This window comes from Triticum urartu, chromosome 4 (genome assembly GCF_003073215.2).
Source record: "Triticum urartu cultivar G1812 chromosome 4, Tu2.1, whole genome shotgun sequence".
Taxonomy (NCBI): Eukaryota; Viridiplantae; Streptophyta; class Magnoliopsida; order Poales; family Poaceae; genus Triticum; species Triticum urartu.
This window is the reverse complement of record NC_053025.1, coordinates 22,630,144-22,641,564: the sequence shown is the minus strand read 5'-3', so window position 1 is coordinate 22,641,564 and position 11,421 is coordinate 22,630,144. Positions and strand designations below refer to the sequence as shown.

Genomic DNA, 11,421 nt, shown 5'->3' with positions numbered 1-11,421 from the left:
AGACGCTCCTGCTGTGGTTTTAGATATCCGTTACTAAACCATCGTTTTCACCTTTGTTTTGTTTGCAGGCTGCTACAGATGACTGGAAGGCTGAGTTCATGCACACTCTGATTTTTAGCGAGAAGAATGAAGTCGTGCGTTCAGAGCTCCCTAAAGAGATCCAGTCCTTTAGCCCGTGAATTCGAAGCATTAGTTTCATCTGTAGATTTGATTTCGTACAGATTTTTATGTTTGATAATGATTGGAACAATTCCGTAAAGATTTGGTTGTAAGAATGTTTTTAGTAATTTGTGTATCTATAGGTGCAGCACTATTACTTATGATATTGTGGACAAATGCATTTGGTTTGAAGAATGATTTGGCTTTGTGAATTTCAATGTACTGCGTCGTTTTTTCAGTATCCATGTGTTGAATGTTTTTGCCCCAACAGATGTACCTGAACTTCTGCCTCGGTTTTGGTTTAACTGCTTGATTTTTTGTGTTGTTTATTTTCGGGCTCCCAACATATGATCGTAGACTTGAACTTCTGCTTTGAGATGTGGCTGGGCTGCTGGTTTCAGATGGAGAGGATATTTTGTGTTGTGTAATGTATTGATAATGTTCAACCCAACCAATATGTATGCTTTTGCGTAGAATCTATATTTGTTTTTTTTGTGTTTTTTTCAAGTGTGAACGTATTTCATATGTAAATCTATGCAGAAATATTGTTGACGTTTCTTTATCTTTTGTCGGCATTGTACATGAACTTCTGCACGTATCCAAGTAGAACTTCACATTTGAACGCGTTGTCTTAGGCTTGCTATCCATAGTTTATGCGGTGAAACTTTATTTTTTAAGCATATTTTTTTCCTACATCGATTTTATATACAAGAACTTCTTCTATAAGCTGACCTGAACTTCAATACTATATGATTATTTGCTGGTTGCACTTTTATGGAATACAACACGAGCACCTCCTGCCATAATATACCAGGACTTCTGCAGTAAGCTTACTTAAACTTCACAGTATATGTTTTTCATGTTTGTTCTTGCTTGCACTTTCATGCAATACATCACCAGCACATCACTTCATCCCATAACATACCAGGACTTCTGCAGTAATATTACTTGAACTTCACAGTGTATGTTTTTCATTTTATTACTGCTTGCTCTTTCATGCAGTACATCATCAGCATAGCACTTCATCTCATAACATACCAGGACTTCTGCAGTAATACTATGTGAACTTCACAGTGTATGTTACCAGGACTTCTTTGAAAGTTCAACAATAAAAGGGGATGACATAATATTCTAGACATTGACATGACATAAGTTTGCATTGTGTTAATTGACCTATTCTAACTGTTCATCAGCCTTGCGCTCCTCGTAGGCTTTGGTTGTATAGGTTTTTGCTTGACATGTACCTCTTCCTCTTCATCTTCCTCTTCATCTTCCTCTTCCTCTTCCTCTTCATCATCCTCTTCCTCTTTCTCTTCATCGTTCTCTTCCTCTTCATCTTCTTCTTCTTCGACGATGTCTTCGTCTTCCTCTTCCTCTTCCACCTCTTTCTTGTTGCTGGCTCTGGGTTTTGCTTTCTGTTTCTTCTCTGGCTTTTTGCTTGTCTTTTCAGCATCTACTCGCTTCGGGCATGTTCTTGCATTATGTGGTTCATACTCCTTGCATATGCTACAAAGTCTGGTGCTTGCTTTCTGTGGGTGTGGTCCCTTCTTTTGTTCCATAACTTTGGGTTGTTCTTTTTGAGATTTGGGTTGCTTGACCTCCTCGGCATTGTTTCTTTCCAAGAGTGTTGGACAAGTCAGCTTGTTGTGTCCCGCAAACTGGTTGCACACACTACATTTCCTGTGTCCAAGTGGCACTCCATTCTCATCGAGCATCACGACTCTTCCTGTAGGTGGTGCCTTTATTTGCGCTCTCTTGTCACTTTTCTTTGCTACAGTAATTTTCTTCCTACTCTTTGTTTCAGAATACAGCGGTAGTTTCATCATCTCTTGCTGTCGCTGCTCCATTGATCGGCCATCACCCTGCTTGCATTGGTTGGCTTCAGCGACGGCGTTGAGCATTTCAGCTGCATAATAGTGAAGGTCATCTTCAATTTCAGCGTCCTCTTCAGCCATCCTTTCGTCAGCATCCGCTTGATTTGCTGAATGTATTGCATCAAGCTCTTCCATGAGCCTCTTGAGAACATAGTAGGCTCTTTCATACTGCTGGTCACATCTCATCGCTTTCTTGTTAACCATCAAATTCAGCTGCAGCAAGATGTCTTGCTTCGATAGCCTTGAGCTGCCATCCGATGCGGTTGTGTTGTAGTCCCTTGTATCAAAGGTTGGCTGTGATTTTGCAGTCTTTGTGTACCGTTTTAGGATATACTTGTTTGGAAATTTGTCAGGCTTCAGGTAGTCTAGTATGTTCATGATGTGAAGGCAGAACAGGCCTGCATTTTACGATGAATGCAGAATACATAGTTTGTGAGCCAGCATTGAGTTTCATAAATTTTGATATGATACTACTAGTCTAGCTTTTTAATGAGTTTGTTTTCCCGCTCACCTGTGTGTGTCCAGAGCTTGCATTCACACTCGTATATTTCATTGTCTGGGTCAGCTACAACCTGGAATTCATGCTTTGACCAGGAAAATCTTTCTTCATCATCATGGCCAGGCTTGTTGTGGTAGTACACAAGGTACTTAGTGGACTCTGCTGTACGCTTTGCGCGAAATAGCGTGGCCTTTCTCATCCTATTCCTCGTCTCGGTGTACACGGCTCTCGTGTACTTGATAGAGATGTCTTCCTCGTAGCCGTAAGTTGTCTTTGTCACAGGATTGGTCTGCACATGTCAAAAAGTAAGATATTAGTCAAAGCAGAATCGTGGGTTTCATTTTTTAAAATTCAAAGTGCACATGTTGAAGGTAAACAGAACATGATGGTGGTGTTTTGTACTTGTCATCATACCATGCTGGCCATTGTTTGCTCATTCTCCTTCTGCATCTGAGTTTGTATGCAAGCATTGACCCGCCTAGCAAACTTGTGTAGGTTCTGGGTCCCCTTGACAAACCCTTTCTTTAGCACGTGGTTCATGCTCTCGCTTCGTTGTGTGGAAGTCATTATAGCACCGAAAATGTTCTTGTAATATGCTGAAATCCACATCTTCCTATCACTCCAGAGCTGCATCATCATCTGGTCGTTCTCCAGGTGGTACTTGTGCACGAGTTCAGCCCAGGCATCTTCAAACTCCGTTGGCATCAGCGGCCAGTTCAATATAGCCGTGAACTCCTCTTTGAATGTTTTATACTTTTTGTACAGCAACGCGATGTATTCCCTGTACTTCTTCAATATGTGCCAACGACATAGCTTGTGGACGGTGTTTGGAAATGATTGTGGTATAGCTTTCGCCATCGATGGGCACTGGTCTGATCAAATTAAAAAAATGAAACTTGATTCTTTTTTGTACTGATGGTGAACTTATGTTGCACAAGTAATTGAACTTCACATCTAGTAGTATGGCTATCTAAGAATGTCACATGTATTTTTTTCTTACAACAGTGTTGTTGAACTTCTGTGGTACCAGTGCTTGAACTTCACAGTTAGTAGTATAACAAACTAGTAGTGTCACACTCAAAATTTTTCTTACAGCAGTGTTGTTGAACTTTCTGTGGTAGCAGTGATTGAACTTCACATAAATAACTATGTTTTTCTGAACATGCTACATATTTTTATCTAACAGCTTCGTCCTTGAACTTCTATGATTCATGTACTTGAACTTCACATTCATAACTACTTTTTTCTAAACATGTGACAGATAATTTTGCTTTCTTGTATTGCTAGTTTGGACTTCTGTGCTAACAGTGGTTAAACTACATTCTTTACATATTTTTCAGAAAAAACAAATGTACCCAATCAACAGAGACCCATAGACTGAAAAGATGATGAAACTTGAGGAGTTTTTTTTGAACTCACCTGTTAGAATGCAAGTTGGGTGCTTGTTGTTCATGCACCGTAGAAATGTATTGAACAACCACTTGAACGACTTTGCATCTTCGTCTCTTATCAGGGCAACAACAAATATCGTTGACTGCAAGTGATGGTTTGTTCCAACAAACACTCCCAGGGGCATATGAAATCTGTTGGTCTTGTAAGTCGTGTCAAATGTTACGCAATCGCCGAAGTCTTGATAGGCTCCTAGGCAACTTGCATTGGACCAGAAAATGTTTTTAATTGACTTGTCCTTGTCCACTCGGATGTCATAGAAAAACTCATCATTTATTGCCTTCATGTCCTTGAAGAATGAAACAAGTTTTAATACATCATCCAAATCATCTTTCCTTGCATTCATAGCTTTCCTGCAAATCACACGCCAACATGGATTTGTTATTTTTGCTATCAAAGGGGTTGTGAGCTAGGATGCTATTTTTACATTGCAGCATGTGGGTGTTTGAATACTTACTGGTTTAGTAGGTCTTGTCCGGTCATCCTTAGGAAGTAGCTTCCATCTTCATTTTTAGATAGCATGGACATGATTGTTGTGTGCTTTACGTCATGGTACTGCAAGAGCTTTACATACTCCAGAATAGTGGGGTCATAATTCTTGTGTGAGTGCAAAAATACCAGCATGTCATCAGTTTGCATGAGCTGGTGATTATGCTTGTACTCAATGTCCAGTGCCACGCATGTGTCATCTTCCTGCACCTTCACCCTCATTCTTGCATTACAGCCCGTCCTCTGCAATGTTTTTTTCGCTTCCTATTGGCCTCTAAAACAGAAGATGTGTGTATCCCTTGGAAGGCGCAAACAAAATACTTGTGGTTGTCATTTCCACTCGTCTTCCTGATTCCAAAACCAGCGTGCCTGGCGTATCTGTTATAAAATTCCCTTTCTTTCTCTACATCTTTGAATCGCATCTTTAGTCTTGGTATTAGATAATCCGGTAAATCCGGCGTCTGCAGAAAAAGAAAAAAATAATCCAAACAGCACGTTAAAATGCAGTTTATGAACTTGTTATTCTGGAGGGAGCAGAAAATGTGCAAATAATACAAGATGCGTATATAAATATTTTTTGTTTCACTTATGTGCGTGTATGATCGCAACTCCGCCTGTGTCGGCTGCTGTCCCTCTGGGATGGGGCATGGCGGAGTAATCATAGCAGGATGCAGCAGTGGATCACGAGGAGGAAGGAGGGCTCAAGATGGCCTCTCTCTTGTTTGCGTCCTTTTTGCTTGAGGTGGTTGTGGAAGTATTGCGATCCTGGTCTTGGTTTGCTCTTTTGTTTTGTGAAGCAATCCATCTACCTTATGCCCCGTAGAATTTTGACTTGTAGCAGCAGCAGGATCAAACGGTGGTAGTGTGCAGATCACTCTCCTCCGTGTGTGTGTTGCTGCTGGATTTGTCCTGGGATCCGGTTTAGTTGCTTCGCTTTGGCATTGATGAGGCACACCAGGATAACCTCCAGAGTTACACGCAGGACTTGAGCTAACCCCCTCCTCCATCGGCGTTCTTGGGGGCCTGCTTGTGGATACAAAGAATCCACGGGGGGATTTCCGGCGTCACCCAATTAGGTGGAGGCGCAAACCTATGCGGATAGGGCTGTGACCCAGCATCTTGGAAGTATCCGTGTGTTTCGGGTGTCATCCATTTTTGGTCTGGAGCAGGTTGGTAATGATGTTGGTGCGTTTGAGGTGTGACCCATTGAGGGGGTGGTGCAACACGTACAGGCTTTGGATTGTGTACTTGCTGCTGGGAACTTCTAAGCTTCTTCATGCGTCTCTCGTCTTGCTGACATAAAAGAAAAAATGTCTATTAACACACAAGTTATATCTACATATACCTTTGTAACTGAACTTAGCATTATTCACAGCCTAAACTTCTCATATAAAAGTGGTGAGAGCCATCACACTATGCACTGAGCTGAGCATCTGCCGATGCCTTTGTACCTGAACTGAGCACCCTTCACAGAATGAACTTCACACCATGTTTTTTAATTCTATAGTATTTGATTACTTATATGTACCTGAACTTAGCACTCTCCACAACCTGAACTTCTTGTTTTGGAAAGGGGAAATACTGTCTACAGTTAAAAAACCTGAACCTTCATGAAGTTTTTGAATGGTTGGACTGCTAGTGCATACACTACACCACAACACTTAATTGGGGGCAGTTAACTGCCAGGAGAAATACAATAACAAAGGCAAATTATCTGTCGGGGATTTTACTACTGCCGGTAGAAGTACTTAGTGGCAAAGAAACTGCCGGGAGAACTGTAGGTACGAGGGCGTGCGAACTGCCAGCAAGGATTTCCGTCCGTGAGGACACTTTATCTGCCGCGAGAACTAAGCACACGGCCCACTATCTGTTGGGAGCGTCTGTTTGGCGCGAGCCCGAAATAATTGGGCCTAAATGTGCCGGTAGTGCGCGTGGACCGCTAAAAAAGCAATTATAATCGTCGGCCCAACCAGATCTTCCCCAAATCAAACCCTAGTCCACAATCCACATAGCCTCCTGCTCCTCCGCTGCCCCCCTTCTCCTCTGCTACCTCCGTTCGCCGACCTAGGCGACCCCATCGCTATCGATGGCGCCCGGTGCGGCGAGGTCGACGCCACCTCCCTCTCCCGCACCAGACCCCACGGAGGGAAAGGAGCCTCCTTCATCGTGTTGTGAGCGTGGCGACGACAAGCACTAGAGGGAGTCGTGCTTTTTGCCTCCTCTGCCGTCTCAGGGTCGTCGTGCTACCACCAGGCTATGGCGCTCCTACTCTCTGCCGCCCTCTACGCTGACGAGCAAGGGCGGGATCCCCATCACTGCATCCTCCACTCCGATGGCAGGAGCGGTGCTCCTCACTGTGCTGGTACACCATGCTGCTCAGATCCGTCACGGTGGACTCGATACAGGTGTGCATTTCCTTACCAAAGGTGCGCACCTCTATTTTTCTACTCTATTGGGAAGCTTACACCGAGCACACTACACGTGTATCCTCCTCTTTCTTGTAGCCTTCCTCCAGATGTTTTTGGTTTCTTACGATTTTTTTGGCTGCTCAGATGGGACGAGGCTGTTAGACTTTTTGGTATGAGTGAGTTCCCCTAACTTGTTGGGTCGATTTTTTGTTACTGCTACCCCAGTCCCCAGATAGCCAGTGACCATGGCCTCTGGACTTTAGTCTGTTTGTGAGCCTGGAGAGCTGACACTTCTCTTTTTTTGTGCCTACCTTTGGCCACATTGTTTCTTAGCAAACATTCATAATCTAACATTATATGTATGATTTTCTGTTTTGCCTCTGCAGGGCAAGAAGGAAGTAGAATGAGGCGCACTCTTAGGAATCCTCTGTCCTAAGAAAGAACATGGAAAGCACACTCTTGGGAAAAATAAGGAAACTACAATCTAGCAAATGAATAAAGAAACAGAAGCTTGCTCACAAAATTTCGCATAAGTGGTAACATTTCTCTTCACACATATAATCTGATTTTCAACACTTCAATTAGAAACTGCAGGATTGGAGAGGGGTGGAGAGCATTGGCTAATACAAGTGATCTTTTTTCAAGAATACGCACAAGCATGTGTATTATATATTAATATAAGAGAGGGGTGGAGAGCCCCATCCACGTTTTTACATCCATGGCCTTAGGCTCAAGGTTCACCACACGGATTACTCACGAACTACCCGCCCCGCCTATACAACCTAGCGAACAGCCCCGAGACCTCTCCACGCAAGAGTCCTGCTACATGCCATGCTAATACAAGTGATTTATTTGGGAGGAACACAAGTGACCTTTACCTTAGTTATGCCAGCTCTATTTTCTTTCAGAAAATCCTTTTTATGGATTGATGGTGGGACTTGGGAGCCACATATACATGCGTGGAGGCTTCTCTTTGCATAATTTTGTTCTAGATGCATATACTTTTTTCCTCTTAACTGGGGGCTGTTTCAAAAAGGAAGCACCTCATGTGTAAAAATTGGCTGACCTGCCTTTTATTATTTACCATTTTCTATACAGCCTGAATGTACTGGAAGGAACAACATTTGTGAGTTTATAATCAGCTGTAGTAATCTTGTTATAGACATATACACACTGAAAGTCTGAAAACATGCTAGTAAAAGCTACTTGTTTGAAAGCAGCACTATGGTTTATATTCAATCAGAATGTAACTGCCATGCCTTTGATTGCTAGATGAACCATGCTCTCATTCAGACAATTGAGTGGGACTGCAATGCCATTGAATTGAGTGTAAATATTCAATTCTTTTATTTAAATTGTCAGTGAGAGGGAGAGACAGAGAGTTTGTTTCTGTAACACCACTTAGTTTGTTGAAATACTTTCCTAGAGTGATGTAAGTTCACATAGGTGCCATAATCCTTGCTTAAACTTTCATACTCTAGAATACAAAATAATATTTGTATGCTTTTGCAGTTTGCACTATTAGCATTATTTCCTAGATAAAAAATTCTTCTACAACCAAACACGACTAATATATCTCTGACGTGTTCGATATAGATTTGTTTATACATATCTTGAACTATACTGGAAGGTATCAATGTTTGTGAATTCGTACTCAGTAGCAATAATATTGGTATAGATACACATGGGAAGTTTGAAAACATGCAGTAGAAATACATGGCAACTGCCATATGTAGTTGTATGCTACTTGCTTTGAAAACATCACTATGGTTTGCTTCTTTGCTTGCAAAACGATTATTATGCCAGTATGTATTTTCTACTCCATTCGTCCCATAATGTAAGACGTTTTTTGACACTACACCAGTGTAAAAAAACGTTCTATATTATGGGACGGAGGGAGTATGTGATATTATGTCCATTTTTGTGTGCTATAGTATAGATCATTTAACAAAATTATTACCTTATAGCAGTTGTACCATCCTATCTGTTCAGGTTGGCATCATCACTAGAAGATCTTCACAGTAACAACACAATCAAGTGAGGGGAGGTTAGTCTGATCTTCAGAGCATTGCAAGTTTGGTGACTCTTCTGCTGGAGACATGTGGCCCTCTTCGAGTAATGCAGATTCACAGGATTGTGCTGAGTCTGGTATTCAAAAGACATCCCATGAATATGGTAATGTACTAATGTCATCCAACAAATGGCTGAGCAGAAAATGTGATAACGCCATTGTCTTATTGGACATGGTTGTAGCCATGAGTCAAGCTCAAACAGTTGGTGTAACTTAGTTGTAAATTATGTCTATTGATGTGGTTGGATGCTACTGAACAAATATATGTATGTTGAAATGTTGAAATTTTAGTATGAAAGTGTTTGAGGTCTGCTATTGAATCACGAGTGAAATTTTGTACAAGGCCTGAACATTATTAAATTGGGGATATGTTGGCAAGAATAGTCTAGACTATTGGTGAAACAAAACATGATGGCAGATTATCTGCCGGGTACACTTGTGTATGCTGGCAATGGAACTGCCGACATGTATATTGTTAAGGGCAGATAAACTGCTGGGAAAATTTATCTGCCGGGAGAAGTTATTCCCGGCAGCCGTTCTCGTGGCAGTTCTATCTGCCGGGAGAAATTGACTCCCGACAGTTTACATGCCCTATTAAGTGTGTTCTCCCGGCAATTTACATGCCCTTGCGTTCGTGTTGTGGTGTAGTGATACCAACCTGACCTTCATGTCATATCACATGCATGTTGTATTTTCCTTTTTTTGCACAGAACTAGACACATACCAACCTGAACTCTAGCACACTTACTAGTTGAACTTCACATGGCTTTTGCACATGTGAATGTGAATGCAGGCAGATTTTATAGTGTTTGTAGCCTGGACTGAGGCTCACATACTACCTGAACTTCACATGCCTGTAAGCAGGCAGGCAGATTTTACAATGCTGTTTTGTAGCCTGGACTGAGGCTCATACACTACCAGAACTTCACATGGTTGTAAGCAGGCCGGAAGATTTAAAAAAAGCTTTTTGTAGCCTGGACTGATGCTCACACACCATCTAAACTTCACATAGTTGTAAGCAAATAACAAACCAAAGGAAGGAAGAAGTTCAACCATACCCTGGCTAGAAGGTCTGCCAACCTTTTTCCAGCAGCTGATAGGCCACCTTGAGAACAATTCGTCGTGGATGTATGAGAGGAATTCAATGGCAATCCATGTCTTGCAGAGGGCACGAAGTTCATCTGCATGAAGCAAGAAGGTCAGAGAAGGCAAGATTGAAGAAGAATGCAAAATTGGGAGGAAGTTCATGTACTGTTGCTGCTGAATTTGAGGTCGCAGCAGATGCCGCCTCCGCGGAGGAGTTGCTCTGTTGGTCGCGCCGCTCGCCATAGCTTGCGCCGTGCCGGTCATCTGGTCTACCAAGACTTCGCGCGGTGGCGATGGGACGAGGATGCGGCTTCCTGAAGTCCATGGCGGCTTCGCCGCCTCCAGGCGACGCGAGCTCCCTCGCGCCGGCGTCCGCCGTCGCTCACTCGCCCGCGCTGGTGGCCGGCCAGGAGCTGGAGACGGAGGGGAGGCGGAGGACCTGACCGGCCAGGAGCTGGGGAAGGAGGGGAGGCGGTGGATTCGGCCGGCCAGGAGCTGTAGACGGGGAGGAGGCGGCGGATCCGGCGAAGATCGGCGACCAGGAGGGGAGGAGCGACGAGGAGGGGGCTGGGGCGGCTCGGGATCGAGGGGATCAGGTGGATCCTGTCGAGGCGTCTCGGATTGGGTGGGATCCTGTCGGGGCGACTCGGGTCGGGCCGAGCAGTTCAGGGAAGTTCGGGAGGGCCCTATATAGGGGCTGCTGTGATCCAAATAACTATTCTAATCCTGGGATTAGAATAGTGATTTCCTATATATACTCTAGCAATTTTTGGCCTTTTCTAGTCGATCCCCTAAACTTAACATGGTAAACTTCAATTTGATCAAGTTCAAAGCAGGTTCAACCGAAAGTAGCATGCATTCAAACATAAACATAGATGGTTTTGCATAACCGAACATAAAACATAAATTTAAACTAAGTTAAACTACTTTCGGTCGAAGTAGAGGTCGAGCCAATCCTTCCTTGTCATGTACGGTGTGCCGCGAGCCAGGTCCGGGCCGGTGACGTCGTTGGGGTCGTTGGGGAAGGCACTCCTCCACTCGTCGACGTCGATCTCCTCATCCTCTGGGCCCACCTCGACGCCCTCCATGCCGCCGTCCTCGCCACCTTCAACCTCCTCATCGAAGGAGAGCGCGATAACATCGCCGCCAAGGTTGTCAGAATCGCGATTTTGAATCGGATCGGAGCTCTGATGGTAGGATCGCAAATCGTAGAATCTTCACTATCAGGATCGTAAAAACGTAGATTCTATGAACTAAAATCGTAGAATCAGAGGAGTTAGCTTGGATCGTAAAGTCATAGAATCGTATAACAGAATTGCGATTCTGACAACCTTGGTCGCCGCCGTCTCCGCCGCCTTCGACCTCGTCATTAAAGGAGAGCGCGAT

At 43.5% G+C, this 11,421-nt stretch overlaps 1 long non-coding RNA gene across 2 annotated transcripts; it reads left to right on the top strand.

The window, feature by feature from the left end:
- The first annotated feature begins 6,748 nt into the window (after positions 1–6,748).
- On the top strand, positions 6,749–9,073 carry LOC125553441. 2 transcript variants are annotated; one of them, XR_007304060.1, is made up of 3 exons: positions 6,749–6,875; positions 7,265–7,414; positions 8,871–9,073. It is a non-coding gene; the product is annotated as an uncharacterized LOC125553441 (long non-coding RNA). The 2 variants fall into 2 exon arrangements; XR_007304061.1 differs by having other exon boundaries at positions 6,788–6,896.
- The last annotated feature ends 2,348 nt before the right edge of the window (positions 9,074–11,421 follow it).